Source organism: Lemur catta, chromosome 13, assembly GCF_020740605.2.
Source record: "Lemur catta isolate mLemCat1 chromosome 13, mLemCat1.pri, whole genome shotgun sequence".
In the NCBI taxonomy this organism is placed as follows: domain Eukaryota; kingdom Metazoa; phylum Chordata; class Mammalia; order Primates; family Lemuridae; genus Lemur; species Lemur catta.
Window position 1 is genome coordinate 73,080,892 of NC_059140.1, and position 13,634 is coordinate 73,094,525.

Here is a 13,634-nt window from a genome sequence, read left to right on the forward strand (position 1 = left end):
TATTCTTCCAGGAATTGACTATTCCCCAAAATGCCCCCCCTTTCTCAAGGCTGTGTCTATATTTGGAAAGATACCAGTTTCAAAATGTTTGACATGATTTAGAAGCCAGTTTGTACTGAAACTGCTTAATCTAACAAACCAGACGCTCCGCTGCTGGGGGACTTGTGTGTCCTGAGACATCACTAATCTCCACTCACGTCCCTAAATCAATGACCAGCTCTTCCTGATTCACAGAGATTCATGGAAAGTATATCTAGTTTCTTTCCCCAAAATTATTTTCTTAAACACTCCTCACAGGTTATTATTTATCTATAATGATTCCACATCAAAATATATATTTGGTATTTTTTAAATTTAACATTTCAAATGTTCATAGCATCCTACAAATATCCTCCTGATTTCCAGATGTGGCCTCACCAGAGCACATCTGGGACTCATGCATAACCATCTGCCAACTGAAGCATCCCCCCCAGAAGAATCATCTAGACATGATCTATTCGCAATATGTGGATACGTAACAATGTGTAAGAAGCTGTAAACATAGTTATAATTCACAACAGCAGAATTTCTATTCTCTAGTGGGCTATATTTCCAGTCCCTAAGTTTTTCTTCCAACAAATGTAACAACGGAAGTTCCAAATCAGTTTAAGGAGCGTGTCGTAGGTGAGCATGGGGAATCAATATGGAATAAGATGCCCACAATTATGCCAGTCACATTGTACACATTTCATTCAGACTTCACAACAACGTATGAAGTAGAGATTGTTTTTCTCATAAGGAAAAGTTTCGGGAGGGTATTCTGCTCAAGATTGTACAACCCAATGAGAGGCAAGCCAAGGTTTGAACCAAAGTCTTTGACTTCACACTGCCTGTTAATAATGAATAGGGCACATTCTGCACGCACCATCTCACCATTATGAACTCTTGTTTGAAAAAGTTATCAGTGCAACTTTAGTCCACTGAACAAAAATTGCAATTTGAATGATGCTGTGCTAGATTATGGGAATGCAAAAGAAATTAAGACACAGCCCTCTCAGGCCCAGAGGAGCCCAGAATCTGGTAGGGGAACTGTGGAAGGAAGGCAGAAAGCCATAAGGCAGATTATGATAAATGCTATTTGAGGCACAAGATGTTCATGTTCTCCCACATTCACACCTTGGTGAGCTTCTGCCCTTTTAAGACCCAGGGCTGCCTACTCTAAGAAGTCAATGAGAAATCCCTTCCAGACATTCTCTCCTCTGCTTCTATAGCATCTGCCCAGCCCCCACTCATTCTGTAATAACCATATTCATTGCATGCCTGTCTTCCGCACTAGACTTTGTTTTGTTTTGTTTTCAAAAATGACAGTAATCCATCTATAACATCAGTCACCTTCTGGAAGACCAGAGTTGATCAGCTGATCTAGATTGTGTAACCCAAATATTAAATTCATTGGGAAAAGACAGTCTTCCCAGAGAAGAAAAAGGATTCCCTGGTCAAGTGCACACTCAAAGCTTAGCTGTCCTACTAGAATCTCAAGATCTCAAGATCCATTTATACAAGCATGGGAGGTGAGCTCCTCAATGAGATTGTCTCTTTTTTATCTTTAAATACCCTGTATACCTAGCATACTGCTTGACACATAGCAGGTACTCGATACATGTTTATTAAGTGAAGAATGAATGAACGAATGAATAAAACAGCATAATCTTCCACTTTGAATATGTACTTAAGAGATGGATCATTTGGGAGACTGGAGACTTTTCTTCTTTGTAAAGAACATTGTGTTAGCTTGTTTTCCAAGGTGTTATTTAAGCTCAGGTTAAAATTAAAAATGAGAACAAATTAACTCAATTTGGAACTTAGAACATGGATCTGAAGTTATGCTCCAGAGACAAATTTCCTCCTTGTTTTAAAGTTTTGTTTCTGGACTCCATAATGCTTCCTCTGTTTCTGGCATTCCACAGAGGGGAGCTCAGGACTGAGGAGGACTGCCGGCAAGGAGTCCAGGATCCACTGAGCCCTTTGGGTCCGACTCAGGACTCAGTTCTTAGCATCCTCCCAAAGTGTTGCCTGACTAGCCTCACATAGCATCACACTGCAGTTCTTGCTACCTTGCACTGCCTTTGCTGATCTTCTGCAGTGTGTATAGGGCCATGGAGCTTGTCTTCTTAGCTATCTAGAAAGCTCCTTAAAAGCAAAACCTGTCTTCTACTTATTTTTAATTTACTACAGAAAATGTATCCTAACACCAGCCAGAGCAAACGGTAAATATCCAACAAACATTTATTGAATAACTAATAGTATCTCACATTTTTATTGCAAATTCTTACTTAGGAGAGAACATTAATGTACTTGATATTATTTAAGCTTTAGATAAATGAGGTGCACAGAGTTGATACTCCATTTTATAGATAAAGAAGCAGAAACACAAAAAAGAGAAATGGTTTGTCCAGAACAAAAAGAAAAAGAAAAAGAACAGGACAACCAGCTAAATTTGAATTTCAGATAAACAACAGCTAATTTTTTAGTATGGCTTTGACACTGTGCTCCATTGCCAAAATGCATGGGACACACTTATACTAAAAATTATTCATCACTCATCAGAAGTTGACATTTAACTTGGTGTCCTGTGTTTTCCCTGGCAACCCTAGCCCAGGGTCATATGGTTTGTTAGTGGCAAGGGAAGGGACAATTACTTCCTCATGATTAAAATGTTGATATGCCCACATTAGTCCATATTTAAACAAAAAACAAACTGATGGGAATCAGGAGAAACCTGAACTGAAATGATAACAATATGAGCAACAAATTTCCAAGCTCTCTAGGAATAAACCAATTTAGCCTCCAGTAACTACAATAAGATATATTATGACTCACTTTAAATGTAGTATGGGTCACAGTTGAGCCTAAGATGGAATTTAGGCAACTCCAGAGCCAAAAGAAATCTATTTGTTGAAAGATTTAGGAGCCTGGAGCAGAGAGATAACAAGTATTTACCATGTGCCTACTCTATGGTGATACAGAGCTGAACAAAACAGCTATGGCCTCTGCCTGCACAGAACAGAGAGCCTGACTACAGAAAATCCCCCTGAAGGGACCACGACAGCAGAAACATCCCACTTGGCCAAGTAACGAGACCTCAGAATCAGAGAGCATCCATTGTGAGTACAGCAGCGTTTGCCCTACAGACTATCCCACATCCATCTATGCGGGTTGCATCCCAGGAAGAGAGAGGGCTGCAAGGAACACAAAAGAGTTGTTTCCCTACAGTCTCTATAAAGCACAGAGAGCCCAACCAGCCTTGCATCCCATCACAGCTCACAGAGCATAACACACACCAGAAGGGGACACTCTCCCCCTCCTGCCCACACCTCTTCCGTAGGTTTTGACATGGAGGAGATGGGAGACATGGCAAAGCTATGAGGGGAAGGATCATTCAGGAATACATGTATGAAACCCCCAGAAGCACTTAAACATACTTTGGGAAGACTTTGCAAGAGTAAGAGGTCCTCTGTCGTAGGTGAGGGCGAGAGATGATCTATTGGTGTGGATGTGACCTCCATTAGTGCCACTGGCTGATGAGTCTTGGGAGGCTTGGGCTACACGAGGCAGCTAATTACACTCAGCTGTCAGCCATTACATTTTGGAATGTCACCATGTCCAATTTCAACCTTGACGATACCGTGTAGTGGCATACTCGGGCTTCTTTATTAATCTTGTCTTCCTGAATCTACTTCCAATGGTTTAAAGCAGTTAAAACATTTTTCATCATCCTAATACAAATAATATTTTACTCAACTCTTTAAATACCTTGGCAGGCACATTAAAGGACAAGATGAAATATTAAAATTTTCTGAGATAAGACAACCTTCCAGTTCATAAGAGCTATATTGCAACAAGGGATCTTGGGAATTAACTGTAACCAATCTTATCTTGGGGCCGTCTAATGAGCTCCTCAGCACTTTCCTTTGCCACTGACACATCTGCCAGGTGATTAAAGGTGCTTTTTGAGTAGCAGAACAAGTGCAATAGTTAAGACTTTCCGCAGGCACAGATAAACATCATAAACCCATGATAGAGCACACTTCGCTTGCTAGTGTTTTATAGGCCAAAAAAAAATTATTACAAAGCAAGAATTTGTTAATTCACCCTAAATTTACAGACCTTGCAAAAACATAAAGCATCATTTTTCTCATCTGTAAGGTGGGACTAATAACTAGATTTCTTAATTATGACAACATTCCAGTTCCAGTCATTCTTTTTTGTATATTTATTTCATGTCATTCTATTTCTCTCTAAAAATGTCTCCAAGCATTTTCACTGTTAGGTTTTCTCTAGCTCAACTTACCCTCAGGTGTAAAATAGTCAAAGTCCCAGTAAAATACACTTTTTTCATAACAGCACAATTTTTGTTCATTTTATTTGTTAATAAAAAGTGCTTCAACTGAGTTTCCAAATTTTACCCACACCCCACCCCAATTTCCCTTGCCTTTCAGAAGCCACCTGTCTTTCATGAGCCACAACTCATGAGCTGAACCTCAGATCTGTCGTACTCTCTGCACCAGTGTTCTTCTCTCTCACTGTCCAACAGCTACAGCCTCTCTCAACCAAGTCTACATGTATGATGTCACATCATATGCCCCTCCATTCTAATTACGTCCTCATACTTTCTCTTGGCAAATACTTCAGCACTTAGCATTAAGTTCGCACATAAAAGAGGTCAACCATTCTGGTATTCAACTAACATACATCAGTTAATAGCATTTCACCAAATAAAAACCAAGAAAGAATAGTAAACTACAAATGTGTGTGGGTGGATCCATCATCGGATGCAGTTTTCCTATATTACTTTAAGTAAATTGTGATAAACTGTGTTGCAATCCCTGGAGCAAGCTCTCAAAACTAATGCAAAGAAATATAACTACAAAGCCAATAGATGATTTTAAATGGTACTAAAACTATTTCATGAACAAAAAAGAAGACAGAAAAGGAGGAATAGAGGAACAAAAAAGAGATGATGCAAATTGAAAATAAATAATAAAATAGTACACTTAAATTCAATCACATCATTAATTATATTGAATGCAATGAATTAAACATGCTGATCAAGAGGAAGAGATTTTCACACTGAGTAAAAAGCAACACCCATCTTTGTGCTGTCTATCATAGAAGCAGTTCAAATACAAAGACACAAAGAGGTTCAAAGTAAAATTATGAAAAAGACATATGCAAACAGTAAGCATAAGAAAGATGGAGGAGCTCTATTAATATCAAGAAAAATAGACTCTAACACAAGGTAACTTTCCAGAGACAGGAAAAATTTAAGATATAACAATTATAAATGTACATATACTTACTAACAGAGCTCCACAATACACAAAAAAGCTGACTAAACTAAAATAGACAACAAATAGAGTTCAAAATTATCGCAGTCATCTCTCAATAATTAATAGAACAAGAAGATAGAAAGTCAGTAACACTATAGAAAACTTGGATAAACTACCAACCAACTTGATCAAGTTGACACATTAACATTCTACCAAATAACAGCAGAATTGTCAAGTGCACATGGAACATTCACCAAGATAGCCCATATGCCAGACCAAAAAATAAATCACAATAAGTTTTTAAAAATTGAACTCATACAGCACATATTTTCTGACCCACAATAGAATAACAGAAATATATCTGAAAAATTCCCAAATATTTGGAAATTAAGCATTACATTTCTAAATAACCCATGGATCAGAGAAATAAATCACAAAACACATCAGAAGATACTCCTAGCTGAATGAAACTGAAAACATAAGATATTAAAACTTGTGTGATTTAGCTAAAGCAATGTCTAGAGGGAAATTGATAGTTTCAAATACTTACATTGGAAATGAAGAAAAGTCTAAGGTCAATTGTCTATGATTCTCCTTTAAGAAGCTAGAAAAAGAACAATTAAATTCAAAATAAGTAAAAGAAAAGAAATATTACCAAAAATAAGTAAAATAAATATTAGATAAACAATAGAGAAAATCAATGAAACCAAAAGCTCTTCTTTGAAAAGATCAATACAATTGATACACATCTAGTTACATTAATCAAGAACAGAAGAGAGAAGACACAGATTGCCAGAATCAGCAATGAAAGAGAGGACATTACCGCAGATTCCACAGCCATTAAATGGAAAATAAGAAAACATTATGAACAACTTTATGCCAATAGACTCAACTATGTAGATGAAATGGACAAAGTCTTTGAAAGACACAAATAATCAAAACTGACAGGACAAAATAGAAAACCTGAATAGTCCTATATTAATTTTTTAAAACTTGAAATTCTTATTTCAAAACTTTTCCATTAAAAAATGCATGCCCAGAGAGCTTCACAGGTGAATTTTTTTTTTTTTTTTTTTTTTTTAGACAGAGTCTCACGCTGTCCCTCAGATTAGAATGCTGTGGCATCAGCCTAGCTCACAGCAACCTCAAACTCCTGGGCTCAAGCAATCCTTCTGCCTCAGTCTCCTGAGTAGCTGGGACTACAGGCATGTGCCACCATGCCTGGCTAATTTTTTTCTATATATTTTTAGTTGTGCAGCTAATTATCCTTCTATTTTCTTTTAGTAGAGACGGGGTCTCACTCTTGCTCAGGCTGGTCTCGAACTCCTGAGCTCAAATGATCCACCCGCCTGCCTCGGCCTCCCAGAGTGTTAGGATTACAGGCATGATCCATCACACCTGGCCTTCACAGGTGAATTCTAACAAACATTTTAAAAAGAAATAATACCAATCTTACACAAAAATCTTTCAGAATATACAGGAGAAAGGAATACTTTGTATTTGTTTTCTGAGGTTTCTGTAACAAATTAGGACAAACTGGGTGGCTTAAAACAACAGAAAATTATTCCCTCACAGTTCTGGGGTCCAGAAGTCCAAAATCAACATCACTGGGCCAAAATCAAGATGTCAGCAGAGCCACGCCCCCTCCAAAGGGTCATGGGTAGAATCCTTTTGTTGCCTCTTCCAGCTTCTGATGGCTGCTGGCGTACCTTGGCTTCTGGCCCCATTAATCTAATCTACGTCTCCATAATCACATTGCCTTCTCTTCTGTGTGCCTCTCTCTGTTCTGTCTTGTGAAATCGTCCTCTGCCTCCCATTTATAAGGACACTTGGATTGTGTTTAGAGACAATCTTGATAATTTAGGATAATCTCATATCCAGAACCTTAACTGAATCATATCTGCACAACTATTTTTTCATTAAGATAACATTCAGAGGTCTGGGGGTTTAGGGGATGAACAAATCTTTGGGGCCTGTTATTAAGTTCACCATCCCTCCCAAATTATTTTATAAACCTAATATTATTTGAATGTTACCAAAAACATTCAAGGATATCAAAAGAAAATAATATCATACTCATAAATATAGATACAAAAATCCTTAAAATATATTAGCAAATCAAATTCTGCACCATATGCAAAGAATAATACATTAAAATAAAGTAAATTTTATGTCAGGAATCTTTGATTTAACATCTGAACATCAATATAACTCATCATATTAATACAGTAAAGTAGAAAAAGCTATAATTATCTCAATAGATGCAAAAATGTATTTGACAAAATTCAACACTCATTCATGATAAAAATTCTGATTAAACTAGAAACAGAGGGAAAGTTCTTCAACTTGATAAAGAGAATTTATAAAAATCCTACAAATGACATCATGCTTAGTGGTGAAACACTGCATGTTTTCCACAATCAGTAACAAGGCAAGGATCTCTTTTCCCCCCACTAATATTGGACATTTTACAAAAGATTCTAGTCAATACGTTGGGCAAGAAAAGGAAATAAAGGCATACGGTTTGGAAAAGAAGAAGTTAAATTGTCTATGTTCTTGGATAACCTATCATGTACACATAAAATCCCAAAGAATCTCCAAAATACTATCAGAACTAATAAGTGAATTTATTATGATCACAGGAATCAGATCAACCTATAAAAATCAGTTATATTTCTATATACCAACAAGAATTAGAAAATGAAAATTTTTTTTTTTTTATTGCAGCTCATCATGGGGGTACATAAGTTCAGGTCATATACATTGTCCATGTCCCACCCATCCCCCCGAGTTAGAGTCCCAAGCGCATCCATTCTCATTCTCCAGACAGTGCGCCTGGCACTCATCATGTAGTCATACCTCCATCCCCTCCCCCCCACCTCCCCGGGTCTGCATCTTCACGCATGACCATTCCCCAGAGGGTGTGCAACGCACTCATCATGTAGGCATACACCCATCCCCTCCCCCCACCCCCCATCCCAGTCTGATATCCAATTGGTATCCTTCCCCGATGTACATTTGGGTGATGATCAGGGAAACCAGTTTTCTGGTGAGTACATGTGATGCTTGTTTTTCCATTCTTTGGATACTTCACTTAATATAATGGGTTCCAGCTCTCTCCAGGAGAACCAAAGAGATGTCGTATCATCGTTATTTCTTATAGCTGAGTAGTACTCCATGGTATACATATACCACAGTTTACTAATCCATTCGTGGATTGATGGGCACTTGGGTTGTTTCCACATCTTTGCGATTATGAATTGTGCTGCTATAAACATTCGGGTACAGGTGTCTTTGTTAAAGAATGACTTAATTTTTAAAACACTTCCATTTATAATAATAAAAAATGCTTAGGAATAAACATAATCAAACATATGCTATATCTTTATATTGAAAACTATAAAATATTGCTTAGAGAAATTAAAGAAGACCTAACTAAAGGGATAAATATACATATGATGAGTTATATTGATTTCCAAATATTAAATCAACCATTCCTGACATAAAACTTACTTGATTTTAATGTATTATTCTTTGCATAAGGTGCAGAATTTGATTTGCTAATATATTTTAAGGATTTTTCTATATATATTTATGAGTATTATATTATTTTCTTTTGATATCTTTGAATGTTTTTGATATCAGTAATATTAGGTTTATAAAATAAGTGGGTAGGGGTGGTGAGCTAAATAAATGGATAAATATACATATCTTAACAAGAGTTAGTCTTGTTACAACACCTCAAATTGACCTATAGATTCAATGCAACCTCAGTCAAAATCCCAGTAGACTTTTTGTTTTGTTTTGTTTTGTTTTGAGACAGAGTCTCACTCTGTTGCCTGGGCTAGAGTGAGTGCCGTGGCATCATCCTAGCTCACAGCAACCTCAAACTCCTGGACTCAAGCAATCCTCCTGCCTCAGCCTTTCGAGTAGCTGGGACTACAGGCATGTGCCACCATGCTCGGCTAATTTTTTCTGTATATATTTTTAGCTGTCCATATAATTTCTTTCTATTTTTAGTAGAGACGGGGTCTTGCTCTTGCTCAGGCTGGTCTCGAACTCCTGAGCTCAAACAATCCGCCCGCCTCGGCCTCCCAGAGTGCTAGGATTACAGGCGTGAGCCACTGCACCTGGCCCCAGTAGACTTTTTTGTAGAAAATCACAAGCTGATTTTAATATTTATTTGAGAGTGCAAAAGATCTAGAAAAACAAAATATTCTGAAAGGCACTGATCTCAAACTTTCTATAAAACTACATTAATCAAGACAGTGTGGTGTTGGTATAAGGACAGGCATATCACTCAATGGAATAGAATAGAGGCCAGAAATAGACCCATACTTATATAGTCAGCTGATATTTTTACAAATAGGGAAAGGATAGTCTTTTTAATACATGATGCTGGAGAAATTGGATATCCATATGTGAAAAAAAATGAACCTAGACTCTTACTTCACACCATGCATAAAAATTAATTTGAGCTCAGAGGCAGGATGTTGGTACTTTGAGATGGGAGTCTCACAATCTCCTAATTTGCCAGCAAATTAATAAACTTCTTTTTCCTTCTCCTCAAAAAAAAAATTAATTTGAACTGGATCATAAACCTAAATGTAAAGGCTAAAGTAGGAGATAATCTTTGTTACCTTGAGATAGGCTAAGATTACTTAGAAAGAACATGCACATAAAAATACAAACCATAGGAGAAAAATCTGATAAACTAGACCTTGTCAAAATAAAATGCTTAGGCTTTTTGGATGGTACCATTAAGAAAATGAAAATGCAAGCCACAAAATGGGAGAAAATTTTTGTAAAACATACTGACAAAGGACTTGAATTCAGAATATCTCAAGAACTCTACAGCATGACAATAAGTGAACAAACTACTCAATTAAAAAGTCAACAAAAGATCAAACAGAAACTTTGCAAAAGAAGATATAATGGCCAGTGAGTACATGAAAAGATGCTCAGTATCACCAGCTATCAGAGAAATTAAAATTAAAACCATGAGATAGCTCCATCCATACATTAGAATAGCTAAAATTAAAAAAAAAATAACAATAGCAAGTAATGGTGAGGATCTAAAGCAATGATAAATTTCATGCATTGTTGGTGGAAGAGCAAAAGAGCCACTTTGGAAGACAGTTGGTAGTTTCCCATGAAATTAAATGTATCCTATGACCTAGAAATTTCATTTCAAGGTATTTACCCAAGAGAAATAAAAGCATATGTACACACATTGTACATGAATGTTGACAGCATCATTATTGATTATAGCCCCAAACTGGAAACAACTCAAATGTCCATCAACTGGTAAGTGGAATTCTATTCAGTAATAAAAAGGAACAAACTACTAATACACATATGATATGGATAAATCTCAAAAACATTACGCAAGGGGAAATTATCCACACACAAAAGACTATATACTATACGAGTCTGTTTTTATGTAATTTTAGAAAAGACAAAAACTTATAATGGCAGAAAGCAAATCAGTGATTACTTGAGACCAGAGATGGAGGTTGGGATTGACTGCAACGTCAGGGTGATAGAAATGTTCTATATCTTGATTATGGTAGTGGTTACATGGATATACATTTGCCAGAAGTTTTAGACTGTACATTTAAAATGAACAAATTTTATTGTATGTAAATCATACCTCAATAAAGCTGTTAAAAATATATATAAAAGTGAACCCAATGTATTAATAAATTGGCTATCATTTATTGAATGTATGTAGTCTATTATAGCTGCTTCATATCCATTATCTATAACCTCACAACTTTGCAAGGCAGGTATTAAACCTACTTTCCAGATGAAAAAATAAAATAAAATGAAATTAATTGAGCTGCAGAGCTGTTCAGTGACTTGCACGTGGTCACACAGGCAGAAGTGGCTAAGCCGGTGCTCCCATGCAGGCTGGTGTGTCTTACCCTCGTGCCCTTGTTTCACCAGCCAGACCACTGTCCTGATTTGGGGAAGCCAGAGTGGCAACAGGGCAGGCCTTGGGTGCTCATGGGCTTATAGCCTGAGGGCCTGCCTTGAATGCAGTCAGAACATGAAGGGTGTTTATCTGCCAGCCAGCTTATTAAGACCCACAGCCATAGTGATTGAAACCCCAGAGAATACTCGCTTTCCCTTGAGCAGTACACAGGGAATGTATGTGCTTAATCCTCCATTAATGTACTGTCCAAAGTCTGCAGCCTGTGCATCAACTGTCGTAGAAGCAGCTGACAAGAAGAGAACTACCATGCCAGCGTTATGAATGTCACTGAATTCTTACAGGGAGATAGAAGGACTACAGCTTTGCCACAAGAGTGAGGGCTGACACTCCAGCATTAAACGGAAAGAACACCCTCCCTGAGAGCTGGGGGCACCACAGCTGTGACTCTCCCCCTGCTATGATGGTTTTTCCTGTGGCAGGAGAGATTCACATTCTAGAATTCAAAGTCGGGGAATGGAAAACTCCTGTCATCATAGCAACCACTGTTTGCTGCATGGTTCACATTTCACATCCATTATCTTATTTACTCAACACAACAGATCCGTGAAGTACACACAACCATGAGTTCAGTCCTACAGATGGACGGAGGCTTAGAAAGATTAAGATTTCCATCAGGGGTCCAGCCTCCTCCACACGGCCAAGTGCTTTGGGGGAAACAGGCCCCAGTCTCAGCCCTAAGCAGTGTATCAAGATGAGTTTAAGCCAAACCCTGTAGCTCCTTTTCTCTCACAGTGTGAGGCTTGGGCGGGGGCAGTTCTGCCCACTGAGACATGAGAGAAGGGCTTCTGGAAAAGAGCTTCCTCGCGGATGCAATCTAAACTGGAGAGGACACACTTCTAGCAAACACTTTTCCATCTCTGGGCCATGTCTGGACCCACGGCAGCCACCCTGGGACCAGGAGGGGAGCCCAGCGGGCACACCGAGGATGGTAGAGCAGTGGAGAGGACAGAGAGAAAATGCTGTGACCCTGAAGTTTGCTGTTGAGTGTTGAATCTGGATTTCCTGTTACTTGCAGCTGAAAGCACCCTGTCCGGTTTCGCCCTTTATCTCTGCACTTTGAGAAGCTCCCTAATAAAATTAGGCTATGAGCAATCTGTGTTGGCTTTGCTCATTTGTTAGGACGACCTGGGTTGCTCTGGGGTTTGGGACTCATGGTTGGACTTTTCCTGGTGTTTCTAACATTCCGGAGTTTTGCCGAGCTGCTTGGGGAAGGGACTCACACCCTGTGGACTTGAGCTGGGCTTTGATTGCTCCACTCCAAGCCCCAGGGGCTCCCTCCCGCACACCCGGCCCCACAGTCCCCACACCCTACAACCTAGTGTCTTGGCGCTTTTGGGATTTATCAACTAATCCCTATTTAGGTATTAATTGATCAGCAATAAGTTTAATATTGTGAAGCCTTCCAGAGATTTTGTATTTTGAAAGTAATGCCCCATATTAGGCAAAAAAAATGGCTGAAGCCCAGAGAATCAAGCCATTCTTTTGTGGGCACCCTCTGGCTCCCTAAAGTACCAGCCCCTGTATGGGCAAGAAAAGCTTCCACACAAACAGCTCAAACTCCCCATGCCTTTTTCATCCTCCATCTCTAAAGACCTTTGGGTAACTCCATTTTGTTTCCCCAACTTCAACTATTTCGGTTCTTCTTAACCAGCTGTTCTCTTGCTCTGACAGCCCTGCGCCATGAAAGTAGGGTTTTAAGTCTGTTTAAATCTTGAATTTCTATTGTCATCTAGCATCACCACCTTACTCCACTTCCACTAGCACCAATTTTTTGTTTTTAATTTATTAAAGGGTCTCTCTCTGTTGCCCAGGCTGGAATGCAGTGGCATAATTATAGCTCATCACAGCCTCCAACTCCTGGGCTCAAGCGATCCTCCTGCCTCAGCCTCCTGAGTCGCTAGGACTTGAGGTGCACACCATGATGCCCTAATTTTATAAAATTATTTTTTGTAGAGATGGGATTCTCACTGTGCTGCACAGGCTGGTCTCAACCCTCAAACTCTTGGCCTTAAGCAATCCTCCCACCTCTGCCTCCCAGAGTGCTGGGATTACAAGTATCTGGCCACTGACACCTATTAACTCCCACCTTCCACAGTTCTGATAAAAAATAACAGACCTTTGGGGGCGGCTCTGCAGCTTCTCGAGTCACTTCATCAGAGCAGCGGCCAAGATCTTCTAAGACCGTCTTCTCTAGAAGCAGCTTAGCTTGAATTACACCACATCATGGACAGCTGTAGCTGCAGGCTACCTCTGGGCAACCTGGCTCCTCTAGGCTCAAGAGAAAAGAAAGTTCAGCTGGTGCAATTCACCTCACCTTGACTTTGTTC